Here is a 15,565-nt window from a genome sequence, read left to right as displayed (position 1 = left end):
TTGTCCTTAAGCCATGTTGCCACAACTTTGGAAGTATGCTTGGGGTAATTGTCCATTTAGAAGACCCAATTGCGACCAAGCTTTAACTTCCTGACTGATGTCTTGAGATGTTGCTTCAATATATCCACATAATTTTCTATTTTGTGAAGTGCACCATTTCCTCCTGTAGCCACGCACCCCCACAACATGATGCTGCCACCCCCACAACATGATGCTGCCACCCCCGTGCTTCACGGTTGGGATGGTGTTCTTCGGCTTGCAAGCCTCACCGTTTTTCCTCCAAACATAATGATAGTCATTATTGCCAAACAGTTCCATTTTTGTTTTATCAGAACAGAGGAAATTTCTCAAAAAAGTACAATCTTTGTCCCCATGTGCAGTTGCAAACCAGACTCATTTGACTGTGGACAAAGATACTTTTGTACCCGTTTCCTCCAGCATCTTCACAAGGTCCTTTGCTGTATGTTCATCTCTAGGTGACAGATGGCTGCGTGGTCCCATGGTGTTTATACTTGCATACTATTTTTTGTACAAATGAACCTGTTACCTTCAGGCGTTTGGAAATTGCTCCCAAGGATGAACCAGACTTGTGGAGGTCTACAATAGTTTTTCTGGGGTCTTGGCTGATTTCTTTTGATTTTCCCATGATATCAAGCAAAGAGGCACTGAGTTTGAAGGTATGCCTTGAAATACATCAACAGGTACACCTCCAATTGATTAAAATGATGTAAATTAGCCTATCAGAAGCTTCTAAAGCCATGAAATAATTTTCGGAAATTTTCCAAGCTATTTAAAGGCACAGTCAACTTAGTGTATTTAAACGTCTGACCCACTGGAATTGTAATACAGTGAATTATAAGTGATATAATCTGTCTGTAAACAATTGCTGGAAAAATGACTTGTGTCGTGTACAAAGTAGATGTCCTAACCGACTTGCCAAAACTATAGTTTGTTAACAAGAAATTTGTGGAGTGGTTGAAAAACGAGTTTTAATGACTCCAACCTAAGTATGTTAACTTCTGACTTCAACTGTATAGGATTACATTAGAGCATTCTACGCTTTCTTCATTTGATCCAATTCAACGTTGCCAATTATTTAATGACATGACAATTAAGTGGAGTGTCTAATCTTAGCTGGTCTGAGAGAACTGATGAGGCTTCTCTCCTTCATGTATACCTTGGTGTCTTTTGAAATGACCCAGTTGAGAGAAACTGTTTCCACAGTCAGAGTAGGAGTAAGGCTTCTATCCTGTGTGTATACGTTCATGTTGTTTTAAGGTGTCCAGTCGAGAGAAACTCGCGCCACAGTCAGAGCAGGAGTAAGGCTTCTCTCCTGTGTGTATACGTTCATGTTGTTTTAAGGTGCCCGGATGAGAGAAACTCGCCCCACAGTCAGAGCAGTAGAAAGGCTTCTCTCCTGTGTGTATACGTTCATGTCTTTTTAAGTCACCCAGTTGAGAGAAACTCTTTCCACAGTCAGAACAGGAGTAAGGCTTCTCTCCTGTGTGTGTTCTTTGATGAACTATTAGCTCATTTGATGTTGTGAAGCATTTTACACAGTCAGAGCAAGAGTAAGGCTTCTCTCCTGTGTGTATACGTTCATGTTGTTTTAAGGTGCCCGGATGAGAGAAACTCGCCCCACAGTCAGAGCAGGAGTAAGGCTTCTCTCCTGTGTGCATACGTTCATGTTGTTTTAAGTTACCCAGTCGAGAGAAACTCTTTCCACAGTCAGAGCAGGAGTACGGCTTCACTCCTGTGTGTGTACGTTCATGTTGTTTTAAGGTGCCCAGTCGAGAGAACCTTGCCCCACAGTCAGAGCAGAAGTAAGGCTTCTCTCCTGTGTGTGTTCTTTGGTGGACTTTTAGCTCAGTTGATGTTGTAAAGCATTTTACACAGTCAGAGCAGGAGTAAGGCTTCTCTCCTGTGTGTGTTCCATGATGAACTTTTAGCTCAGTTGATGTTTTGAAACATTTTACACAGTCAGAGCAGGAGTAAGGTTTCACTTCTGTATGTATACGTTCATGTCTTTTTAAGTGGCCCAGTTGAGAGAAACTCTTTCCACAGTCAGAGCAGAAGTAAGGCTTCTCTCCTGTGTGTATACGTTCATGTTGTTTTAAGGTGCCCAGTCGAGAGAAACTCGCCCCACAGACAGAGCAGGAGTAAGGCTTCTCTCCTGTGTGTGTTCTTTGGTGAACTATTAGCTCAGTTATTGTTGTGAAGCATTTTACACAGTCAGGGCAGGAGTAAGGCTTCTCTCCTGTGTGTATACGTTCATGTTGTTTTAAGTTGCCTAGTTGAGAGAACCTCGCCCCACAGTCAGAGCAGGAGTAAGGCTTCTCTCCTGTATGTGTTCTCTGATGAACTTTTAGCTCAGTTGATGTTGTGAAGCATTTTACACAGTCAGAGCAGGAGTAAGGCTTCTCTCCTGTGTGTATACGTTCATGTTGTTTTAAGGTGCCCAGTCGAGAGAAACTCGCCCCACAGTCAGAGCAGGAGTAAGGCTTTTCTCCTGTGTGTATTTTTAGGTGTATTTTTAGTTTTGATGGAAGTGGGAAAATCTCCTCACAATGTGGGCAGTGGTGAGACCTCCTAGCTCTGTGATCTTCCTGATGTTGCTCTCTGGATGTAGAGAATGTCTCAACGTGGTCTCCTGTGTGAACAACACCAGAAGAACCAGTCAGTTGGTGTGATATTCATGTCAATCAAATGTATATTATGAAGCCCTTTTTACATCAGTTGTAACAAAGTGTTCTACAGAAACCCACCCAAATTCCCCAAAGAGCAAGCAATGCAGATGTAGAAGCACATTGGCCACGAGGAATCCCCTAGAAAATAGGAACCTTGGAAGAAACAGAGAGGAACCAGGCTCAAAGGGGTGGCCACTTCTGGCTGTACCGGGTGACATACAGTTGAAGTCAGAAGTTTACATACACTTAGGTTGGAGTCATTAAAACTCATTTTTCAACCACTCCACAAATTTCTTGTTAACAAACTATAGTTTTGGCAAGTCGGTTAGGACATCTACTTTGTACATGACACAAGTAATTTTTCCAACAATTGTTTTCAGACAGATTATTTCACTTATAATTTTCTGTATCATAATTAGTGGGTCAGAAGTTTACATACACGAAGTTGACTGTACCTTTAAACAGCTTGGAAAATTCCAGAAAATTATGTCATGGCTTTAGAAGCTTCTGATAGGCTAATTTACATCATTTGAGTCAATTGGAGGTGTACCTGTGGATGTATTTTAAGGCCTACCTTGAAACTCTCTGCCTCTTTGCTTGACCTCATGGGAAAATCAAAAGAAATCAGCCAAGACCTCACAAAACAAATTGTAGACCTCTACAAGTCTGGTTCACCCTTGGAAGAAATTTCCAAACGCCTGGGCGTTTGTACAACGTTCATCTGTACAAACAATAGTATGCAGGTATAAACAGCATGGGACCACGCAACCGTCATACCGCACAGGAAGGAGATGCGTTCGGTCTCCTAGAGATGAATGTACTTTGGTGCGAAAAGTGCAAATCAATCCCAGAACAACAGCAAAGGACCTTGTGAAGATGCTGGAGGAAACAGGTACAAAAGTATCTATATTCACAGTAGAAAGAGTCCTATATCGACATAACCTGAAAGGCCGCTCAGCAAGGAAGAAGCCACTGCTCCAAAACCACCATAAAAAAAAGCCAGACTACGGTTTGCAACTGCACATGGGGACAAAGATTGTACTTTTTGGAGAAATGTCCTCTGGTCTGATGAAACAAAAATGGAACTGTTTGGCCATAATGACCATCGTTGTGTTTGGAGGAAAAAGGGTGGGTGGGTTTGCAAGCTGAAGAACACCATCCCAACCGTGAGGAACGGGGGTGGCAGCATCATGTTGTGGGGGTGCTTTGCTGCAAGAGGGGCTGGTGCACTTCACAAAATAGATGGCATCATGAGGGAGGAAAATTATGTGGATATACTGAAGCAACATCTCAAGACATCACAGTCAGGAAGTAAAAGCTTGTTCGCAAATGGGTCTTCCAAATGGACAATGACCCCAAGCATACTTCCAAAGTTGTGGCAAAATGGCTTAAGGACAACAAAGTCAAGGTATTGGAGTGGCCATCACAAAGCCCTGACCTCAAACCTATAGAACATTTTTGGGCAGAACTGAAAAGTGTGTGTGCGAGCAAGGAGGCCTACAAGCCTGACTCAGTTACACCAGCTCTGTCAGGAGGAATGGGCCAAAATTTAACCAACATATTGTGGGAAGCTTGTGGAAGGCTACCCGAAATGTTTGACCCAAGTTAAACAATTTAAAGGCAATGCTACCAAATACTAATTGAGTGTATGTAAACTTCTGACCCACTGGGAATGTGATGAAAGAAATAAAAGCTGAAATAAATCATTCTCTCTATTATTATTCTGACATTTCACATTCTTAATATAAAGTGGTGATCCTAACTGACCTAAGACAGGGAATCTTTACTAGGATTAAATGTCAGGAATTGTGAAAAACGGAGTTTAAATGTATTTGGTGTATAAGGTGTATGTAAACTTCCGACTTCAACTGTATGTATTCATGTCAGTAGGCTGTGCAATACAAAAGGGGAATAAAACTATTCTAAAAGTGGGTAAGAGTTGAAAGCTAAAAAGAGTCAAAAGTCATGAAAATGTTGTTATATCATCCTCCACTCACTATCACAAGGGTTAGTAACTACACAGACTCATTTCATAGAAGCTTTTAAAAAACTGGCAGTTTATCTACTTCACTTCTTTAGTCAACTCTCTGATCACTCCAGATAGCTCAGTTGTTCATCGATGTGTAATGTCAGAATGACAGAATTCAACCTATCAATAGACTGGGTCATAACTTATGGAGGTCTAATATATGAAGATAACTTATGGATAGAACCTGCTCTTACCATGAGTAACAGACGTCCCAATCTTCTCCTCCTCCTCTTCATCTTTAATGTTGACATTCAGCTCCAGTGTTTGACTGCAGTCTTCCAGCTTCACTGATGTCATCTCTGGATCCTGCAGCGCAAACTGGGCTCCACTGTCACAATCAGGACCCAGTGACCGTAGGTTTGGATTCAGTGTGGAAGGAGAGAGGCAGGCTGGGTTTGTCCTCACTGTTGATGTTACTAACCTCAGATTTAATCTGAGTTGGCCAGTAGTAATAAAGAGAAACGGACACAAAAGTTAGTCTTAAATTCTGGCACTTTCTTTATTCTCAAACTATATTAGATCAGGTACCTAAAGCATTGACAAACCATTCAATTAATTTCAAATTAGACACAAGGTTCACACTATAAATTAGTCTACGCGACGTAAATGCACTAAACCTATAGTAGATTTCCTAAATTCACACACAGAGGACTCAGAAAGTATTCAGACCCCTTGACTTCTCCACGTTTTGTTACGTTACAGCCTTATTATAAAATGGATTCAATTGTTTTCCCCCTCACCAATCTACAGACGATACCCCATAATGACAAAGCAAAAACATGTTTTTACCATTTTTTGCAAATGTATTAAAAATTTAACAGAAATATCACATTTACTTACGTATTCAGACCATTCACTCAGTACTTTTTTGAAGCAACTTTGGCAGCGATTACAGCCTCAAGTCTTCTTGTGTATGACGCTACAAGCGTGGCACTAGAGGTCGACTGACTAATCGGCATGGCCGATTGATTAGGGACGATTTCAAGCTTTCATTAAAAATTGTAATCGGCATTTTTGGACTGATTACATTGCATTCCACAAGGAAACTGCGTGGCAGGCTGACCACCTGTTTACACGAGTGCAGCAAGGAGCCAAGATAAGTTGCTAGCTAGCATTAAACTTATCTTATAAAAACCAATCAATCTTCACATAATCACTAGTTAACTACACATGGTTGATGATATTACTAGTTTGTCCTGCGTGGCATATAATCAATGCGGTGCCTGTTAATTATCATCGAATCACAGCCTACTTCGCCAAGCGGGGGATGATTTGCAACAAAAGTACAATCGTTGCACGAATATACCTAACCATAAACATCAATGCCTTTCTTAAAATCAATACCAGAAGTCAATTTTTTTTAAAACCTGCATATTTAGTTAAAATAAATTAATGTTAGCAGGCAATACTAACTAGTGAAATTGTGTCACTTCTCTGGCGTTCATTGCGCAGGGCCGTTTGGGCCGTCTGGCTCGTTGGAAAATAATTTGCCAGAATTTTACATAATTATGACTTAACATTGAAGGTTGTTCAATGTAACAGCAATATTTAGACTTAGGGTTGCCGCCCGTTCGATAAAATACAGAACGGTTTCGTATTTCACAAAGAATAAACGTTTTGTTTTCGAAATGATCGTTTCCGGATTTTACCATTTTAATGACCAACGGCTTGCATTTCTGTGTTTATTATAATGAAGTCTATGATTTGATAGGTCAGTCTGACTGAGCGGTGGTAGGCAGCAGCAGGCTCATAAGCATTCATTCAAACTTTACTACGTTTGCCAGCAGCTCTTGGCAATGCTTGCTTCACAGCACTGTTAATGACATCAAGCCTATCAACTCCTGAGATTAGGCAGGCAATACTAAAGTGCCTATTAGAACATCCAATAGTCAAAGGTATATGAAATACAAATGGTATAGAGAGAAATAGTCAACGCTTCATAATTCTTATAATAACTACAACCTAAAACTTCTTAACTGAGAATATTGAACCACCAGCTTTCATATGTTCTCATGTTCTGAGCAAGGAACTTAAACGTTAGCTTTTTTACATGGCACATATTGCAATTTTACTTTCTTCTCCAACAAAGTGTTTTTGCATTATTTAAACAACATTGAGCATGTTTCATTATGTAGTTGAGACTAAATATATTTTATTTATGTACTTCCGGCGCCGACAGAGATGGCCGCCTCGCTTCGCGTTCCTAGGAAACTATGCAGTTTTTTGTTTTTTTTACGTGTTATTTCTTACATTAGTACCCCAGGTCATCTTAGGTTTCATCACATACAGCTGAGAAGAACTACTGAATATAAGATCAGCGTCAACTCACCATCAGTACGACCAAGAATATGTTTTTCGCGATGCGGATCCTGTGTTCTGCCTTACAACCAGTGCCACGGGATGGTTCCCATGCAGCGACCCAAAAAAACGACTCAGAAAAGAGGGAAACGAAGCGGTCTTCTGGTCAGACTCCGGAGACGGGCACATCGTGCACCACTCCCTAGCATTCTTCTTGCCAATGTCCAGTCTCTTGACAACAAGGTTGATGAAATCCGAGCAAGGGTAGCATTCCAGAGGGACATCAGAGACTGTAACGTTCTCTGCTTCACGGAAACATGGCTAACTGGAGAGACGCAATCCGAAGCGGTGCAGCCAGCGGGTTTCTCCACGCATCGCGCCGACAGAAACGAACATCTTTCTGGTAAGAAGAGGGGCGGGGGCGTATGCCTTATGGCCAATGTGACATGGTGTGATGAAAGAAACATACAGGAACTCAAGTCCTTCTGTTCACCTGATTTAGAATTCCTCACAATCAAATGTAGACCGCATTATCTACCAAGAGAATTCTCTTCGATTATAATCACAGCCGTATATATCCCCCCCCAAGCAGACACATCGATGGCTCTGAACGAACTTTATTTAACTCTCTGCAAACTGGAAACGATTTATCCGGAGGCTGCATTCATTGTAGCTGGGGATTTTAACAAGGCTAATCTGAAAACAAGACTCCCTAAATTATCGATTGCGCAACCAGGGGTGGAAAGACCCTGGATCATTGTTACTCTAACTTCCGCGATGCATATAAGGCCCTGCCCCGCCCCCCTTTCGGAAAAGCTGACCACGACTCCATTTTGTTGATCCCTGCCTACAGACAGAAACTAAAACAAGAAGCTCCCACGCTGAGGTCTGTCAAACGCTGGTCCGACCAAGCTGACTCAACACTCCAAGACTGCTTCCATCACGCGGACTGGGAGATGTTTCGTATTGCGTCAGCCAACAACATTGACGAATACGCTGATTCGGTGTGCGAGTTCATTAGAACGTGCGTTGAAGATGTCATTCCCATAGCAACGATTAAAACATTCCCCAACCAGAAACCGTGGATTGATGGCAGTATTCGTGTGGAACTGAAGGCGCGAACCACTGCTTTTAATCAGGGCAAGGTGTCTGGTAACATGACTGAATACAAACAGTGCAGCTATTCCCTCCGCAAGGCTATCAAACAAGCTAAGCGCCAGTACAGAGACAAAGTAGAATCTCAATTCAACGGCTCAGACACAAGAGGCATGTGGCAGGGTCTACAGTCAATCACGGACTACAGGAAGAAACCCAGCCCAGTCATGGACCAGGATGTCTTGCTCCCAGGCAGACTAAACAACTTTTTTGCCCGCTTTGAGGACAATACAGTGCCACTGACACGGCCTGCAACGAAAACATGCGGTCTCTCCTTCACTGCAGCCGAAGTGAGTAAGACATTTAAACGTGTTAACCCTCGCAAGGCTGCAGGCCCAGACGGCATCCCCAGCCGCGCCCTCAGAGCATGCGCAGACCAGCTGGCCGGTGTGTTTACGGACATATTCAACCAATCCCTATACCAGTCTGCTGTTCCCACATGCTTCAAGAGGGCCACCATTGTTCCTGTTCCCAAGAACCCCGCCCTGTGCAACTGGGTACTGGACTTCCTGACGGGCCGCCCCCAGGTGGTGAGGGTAGGCAACAACATCTCCTCCCCGCTGATCCTCAACACTGGGGCCCCACAAGGGTGCGTTCTGAGCCCTCTCCTGTACTCCCTGTTCACCCACGACTGCGTGGCCACGCACGCCTCCAACTCAATCATCAAGTTTGCGGACGACACAACAGTGGTAGGCTTGATTACCAACAACGACGAGACGGCCTACAGGGAGGAGGTGAGGGCCCTCGGAGTGTGGTGTCAGGAAAATAACCTCACACTCAACGTCAACAAAACTAAGGAGATGATTGTGGACTTCAGGAAACAGCAGAGGGAACACCCCCCCATCCACATCGATGGAACAGTAGTGGAGAGGGTAGCAAGTTTTAAGTTCCTCGGCATACACATCACAGACAAACTGAATTGGTCCACTCACACAGACAGCATCGTGAGGAAGGCGCAGCAGCGCCTCTTCAACCTCAGGAGGCTGAAGAAATTCGGCTTGTCACCAAAAGCACTCACAAACTTCTACAGATGCACAATCGAGAGCATCCTGGCGGGCTGTATCACCGCCTGGTATGGCAACTGCACTGCACCGCTCATTCAGTATTGTTGTAATTGTCATTATTACCTATATTATATATATATATGTATATGTATTTTTATTTTTTATTTTTATTTAATTGTCCGATTAATCTATATCTGCTTTTTTTTGGCCCTCCAATAATCGGTATCGGCGTTAAACTGTCTCTATTATATTATGACAGACCAGCTAGATCTACTGTTTCTATTGTACTATGACAGACAAGGTAGATCTACTGTCTCTATTATATTTTGACAGACCAGGTAGATCTACTGTCTCTATTATATTATGACAGAACAGCTAGATCTACTGTCTCTATTATATTATGACAGAACAGCTAGATCTAGTGGCTCTATGTCTCTATTATATTATGACAGACCAGCTAGATCTACTGTCTCGATTATATTATGACAGAACAGCTAGATCTACCATCTCTATTATATTATGAGAGACCAGCTAGATCTACCATCTCTATTATATTATGTCAGACCAGCTAGATCTACTGTCTCTATCATATAATGACAGACCAGCTAGATCTACTGTCTCTATTATATTATGACAGACCAGCTATATCTACTGTCTCTATTGTATTATGACAGACCAGCTAGATCTACTATCTCTATTATATTATGACAGACCAGCTAGATCTACTGTCTCTATTATATTATGACAGACCAACTAGATCTACTATCTCTATTATATTATGACAGACCAGCTAGATCTACTGTCTCTATTACATTATGACAGACCAGGTAGATATACTGTCTCTATTATATTAAGACAGACCAGCTAGATCTACTGTCTCTATTATATTATGACAGACCAGCTACATCTACTATTTCTATTATAATATGACAGTCCAGCTAGATCTACTGTCTCTATTATATCATGACAGACCAGCTAGATCTACTGTCTCGATTATATTAAGACAGACCAGCTAGATCTACTGTCTCTATTATATTATGACAAACCAGCTAGATCTACTGTCTCTATTATATTATGACAAACCAGCTAGATCTACTGTCTCTATTATATTTTGACAGACCAGGTAGATCTACTGTCTCTATTATATTATGACAGACCAGCTAGATCTACTGTCTCTCTCATTCTTCTCTGCATTTCCTCTCAAGCTCTGTCAGGTTGGATGGTGAGCATCGCTAAACATCCATTTTCAGGTCTCTCCAGGGATGTTCGATCTGGCTGTGTTGTCTTGGCTGTGTGCTTAGGGTCATTGTCCTGTTGGAAGGTGAACCTTCACCCCAGTCTGAGGACCTTGGAAGGTTTTCATTAAGGATCTCTTTGTAATTTGCTCCATTCATTTTCCCCTCGATCCTGTCTCCCAGTCCCTGCCGCTGAAAAACATCCCCACAGCATGTTGATGCCACCACCATGCTTCACCGTAGGGATGGTGCCAGGTTTTCTCCAGATGTGTTTCATCAGACCAGAGAATATTATTTCTCATGGTCCGAGACCTTTAGTCGTCGTTTGGCAAACTCCAAGTGGTCTGTCATGTGCCTTTTATTAAGGAGTGGCTTCCGTCTGGACACGCTACCATAAAGTGCTGACTGGTGAAGCGCTGCAGAGATGGTTGTCCTTCTGGAAGGTTCTCCCATCTCCACAGAGGAACGCTGGAGCTCTGTCAGAGTGACCATTGGGTTCTTGGTCACCTCCCTGACCAAGGCCCTTCTACCCGATTATTCAGTTTGGCCGGGCGGTGAGCTCTAGGAAGAGTCAATCCTGTCTCAAATCTCTACAGACAAATCATTTGACCTCATGGCTTGGTTTTTGCTCTGACATGCACTGTTAACTGTGGGACCTTATATAAACAGGCGTGTGCCTTTCCAAATCATGTCCAATCAATTGAATTTACCACAGGTGGACAACAATCAAGTTGTAGAAACATGTCAAGGATGATCAATGGAAACAGGATGCACCTGAGCTCAATTTGAAGTCTCATAGCAAAGTGTCCGAATACTTATGGAAATAAGGCATTTGTTTTGTTTGCAAACAAATCTAAAAATCTGTTTTCGCTTTGTCATTATGGCACATTGTGTGTAGATTGAGGAAAAATGTAATTGAATCCATTTTAGAATAAGGCTAACGTAACAAAATGTGGAAAAGGGGAAGGGGTCTGAATACTTTCCGAATGCCCTGTAAGGAACTGGCAACTCGTTCTCATTCTGAGAAATAAGGTTGGCCCCTTGATTTAACATCTGAACAAAGCAGACAGGCTAACAAGCTTTTCAAACAGTTGGAGACAGACAGAAGGATGTGTTCTTAACAATTCAAATGTTCAGCCTTGTTAGCAAATAGATCCAAGTTGGCTAAACTTGAAATATAAAGATTAGCTGGCTAGTCACTAGCACGTGGGCTTGAGAGATTGTTGATGAGACATGTGTTAATGTTCTATAATGCCTACAATAAGTTAGTCATTACTAGTTACATTTGTATTACAGAAAGGGTCAATTTAATAGACTTGAAAGCCAGATCAGTGATTATTGCAACAACAACACAAAAGCATGTTAAACTATTTTTATATAAAATAATAAATGATTAGTTGGTCTTATGGTTGTGGAAGGCTTTTATTTAGCCTAAATATAACAACCACAAGCGCTGAATTCATTTGATTATTGACTGTTAGAAAGGCAGTGTATTTGACCTTTAATTGTACAATGCTTATTTAGAGAAAAACTAAATGTAGATATCTTGAATTGCCCAGAAGTTTGAAAACTGAAGATACAGCTGTATGATTTTTTGGTCCATATCGTCCAGCCCCAATGGAGAACATTAGAGTAAAGTACAATACTTCATACTGTACTGTACTCTGTACTGTTGTACTCTACTGAACTAACTGTTACTTTCCTTTCCTGTACTCTACTGTACTGTGCTTTCCAATCTTGTGAAACAGTAGCTATGTTTCCAAGAAGTTATCCAGTGATTGTTTTTTGTTGACATGTAGAAAAAGTTTGAATAGAAAATAGATCAGACAATTGCCCACTAGGTTGTTTCCATTTAACTATCTTGTGCTGATAAAAACAGCTGTACGTAATGACGCACCTCGTACTGTCAAAATGATTCAGCAATCATAATTTATTCAACAAACACTGTTTTCATCCTCATTTGACAGAATAAAGAAACTGAAACAAAAGAAACATCCACCCGTCAAACAGATAAAAATGTTGTCGAGCATTAAAACATTTCTCCTATATCTGCCGTTTCCATTACACATGTCGCAAATAATGTTTTTACCACATTGCTTTGTTGAATGCACCCGAGTCAATGAAAACCTGCCTAATGATGTCTGAGTGATTGGTTCAGATTTGGTCAGGTCTAATGTTTGGCTTTCAAGTCTATTAAATTGACCCTTTCTGTTGCATTGGCTTTATTAGTCCTGGTTCCTGTGATTAATAAATGTGTCTATTTAAGCGTTGAATAGACCCATCAGCTACCCAACTTTATCAGGAGTTATCCTGAGCTGATTTGCAATGAGAATCAATGTGTTTACATAGTGGGAAATGTAGAAGTATAATTTTTTTGCTATGATCATCTCGTCAAAAATGTACGGAGAAACTTGAAACCACTGATTATCATGACAATTTAGCTGACGGGGTTCAACTCCCGGACAACAGAGGTTTCAGAGTCCTGCAATAGAGCTGAGATGCTAATATTTGTGTAAACTCTACATAGTTGTGTTCTGTGGGTGTCACTGAATAGGCTGAACAATCCATAGGTAAGACTGTAGAGTGCAATATGAATGTCCAACACAAACAAAAGACCCTCCATACTCAACTGGTGGACCTCGGGCCGGATCCAGAATGGGGTGAATACGGACCCCCTAATTCTTGCCTTTGGGATACGAACCCTGGTAAAAAAAGACATGGACAGGTTTAGGATTGCAGGAAATTAGCTTTAAAACAGTTAAATGTTTTCTCTGCTAAGAGGAGGGTTGTTAAGATTTTGGGGTTGCAAGTTAGGGGTTTGTTACAACGCCAATAAATGACAATATCCATCTGGACCTTCTGAAAAAGTACTGGAGAACCCCTGTAATAGACTGACTGGGAAGGAGATTTTTCAGTCAAAGTCCTGCAATAACAGCTAAGAAGCTAATATTTGTGAAAACTCTTGATAATAGTTTTCTGTTGGTGTCACAGGTTTCATTGGTGCACAATCCAACCCGATTCATAAGTGCATATATGAATGCCCCCAATGCAAATGTGTGGTCTAATACCTCCACAGTGTGATTTCAACGTTTTTTTCTGGTTATTTTCAAACTTTTTAATTACATTTTTTTTACCTTTATTTAACAAGGCAAGTCAGTCAAAAGAACATATTCTTATTCACAATGACGACCAAGACCGGCCAAACCTGGACGCCGCTGGGCCAATTGTGAGCCGCCCTATGGGACTCAATAATGAAACTAATTCATTATTGTAATTAATTTTAAATGAAGTAACAACATTCAAATCATGTTTAGCGTTATCTAGTCCAAATATGGCATGATTGCACTATTTTGTATCAGTTTGCGTTACTTTCAATGAGGAACTTTTATTTTGAGGGGAACCGCAAATCACACTATTGTGGCTAATCGTTATTGTAGCTAACTTCACATAGGTAGGGACAAGCGACTACCAGGGCTGTTTCCAGCAGGATGGAGACGTTGGCCACGATCAGAACAAATGTATTATGTAGAACAAGCATGCCTCTGATTCCAAGGAATCATGTCAGTTCTATTCAGAGCACTTCAATCTGCAACTTTCCAAAACGTTTTTGTTCTGAACATCCCCAGGCAAAACCCAGAGCTATATACGAACCTGCAAAGCCTCCCAAATGAACGCGTGGTGGGCTCCGCATCGTGCGCTTTTAAAATATATTTTTTGCACGTTCTTCACTCAATCGGTTTGGCAACAAAACCTTTCCCAAACGTGATAATACCTTGACGGGTGTGTTATCTAGCATGTTATTACGTTATTTCGATATTAGACAGTTTAAACGTGCTATTACATACCTGTAGTAATAAAGAGAAACGGACAGCACAGTTTAAACGTTTTCTAAATTCTAAAGAATGGTGTGCGCCTACCGGAACTTCCTGTTCCCCACACTACCAAAGTGCAACAGAGACATCTACTGGATTGATGGACTAACTTCTGCTAAATCATGTAGAATATAAAAGTGAGATTGATTAGCTACACAAATAAAACTTGGTTTAAAAAACGAAACAGCAGTTTAAGTGCAACCCATTACATATGCATTGTAGATGATCTCTGTGGAAGGCCAAGAAGATCATCAAGAACCTCAGCCACCAGAGCCACGGCCTGTTCACCCTGCTACCGTCTTGAAGGCGAAGACAGTACAGGTGCATCAAAGCTGGTACCAAGAGAATGAAACCGCTTCTATCTCCAGGCCATAAGACTGTTAAACAGTCACCCTTGATTTGATTTAGAGAATATTGGTGACAAGCAAATTGGCTTGTCCCAGTGTGTAGAGGTGTCATGACATGTATTGAGTAGATAAATACAGATATACAGTACCAGTCAAAAGTTTGGACACACCTACTCATTCCAGGGTTTCTTTAGTTTTCTTATTTTCTACATTGTATAATAATAGTGAAGACATCAAAACTATTAAATAGCACATATGGAATCATGTAGTAACCAAAAAGGTGTTAAAAAAATCTAAATATATTTTATATTTGAGATTCTTCAAAGTAGCCACCCTTTGACTTGATGACAGCTTTGCACACGCTTGGCATTCTCTCAACCAGCTTCACCTGGAATACTTTTCCAACAGTCTTGAAGGAGTTCCCACATATGCTGAGCACTTGTTGGCTGCTTTTCCTTCATTCTGCGGTCTAACACATCACAAACCATCTCAATAATGTGTTGAGGTCAGTGATTGTGGAGGCCAGGTCATTTGATGCATCACTCCATCACTGTCCTTCTTGGTCAAATAGCCTTTACACAGCTATTCTTGTTGTTAATTTGAATGCCATGAATTAAACAAAAGCATATTTACCCCCAAAACTACAATGATTCAGTAGATCAAAGTTCCAGTACTCTAGCAGGTCTCACAGTGCTTATGCTGACATAACATGTTAGTGAATAGGTCAGATTTAGCTTTGTGGTGGCTCCTTTCAACTTCCTGTCTTGTTCAGCTTCAGACAAACAGTAAATATGTCACTTGAAACATCGTGTTTTGGTAATTCCTTATACAAAGAGAAGAGTTAACGAGAACAAAAAAAATACGTTTTCAATTAAGTTATCCAAACATATTCTAATTAATTATTAAAATAACTAATCTAGTTTTAAAATACATTCATT

The sequence above is a fragment of the Oncorhynchus kisutch genome, unplaced genomic scaffold (genome assembly GCF_002021735.2).
Source record: "Oncorhynchus kisutch isolate 150728-3 unplaced genomic scaffold, Okis_V2 scaffold1398, whole genome shotgun sequence".
NCBI classification, from domain to species: domain Eukaryota; kingdom Metazoa; phylum Chordata; class Actinopteri; order Salmoniformes; family Salmonidae; genus Oncorhynchus; species Oncorhynchus kisutch.
This window is presented reverse-complemented; position numbering follows the sequence as displayed.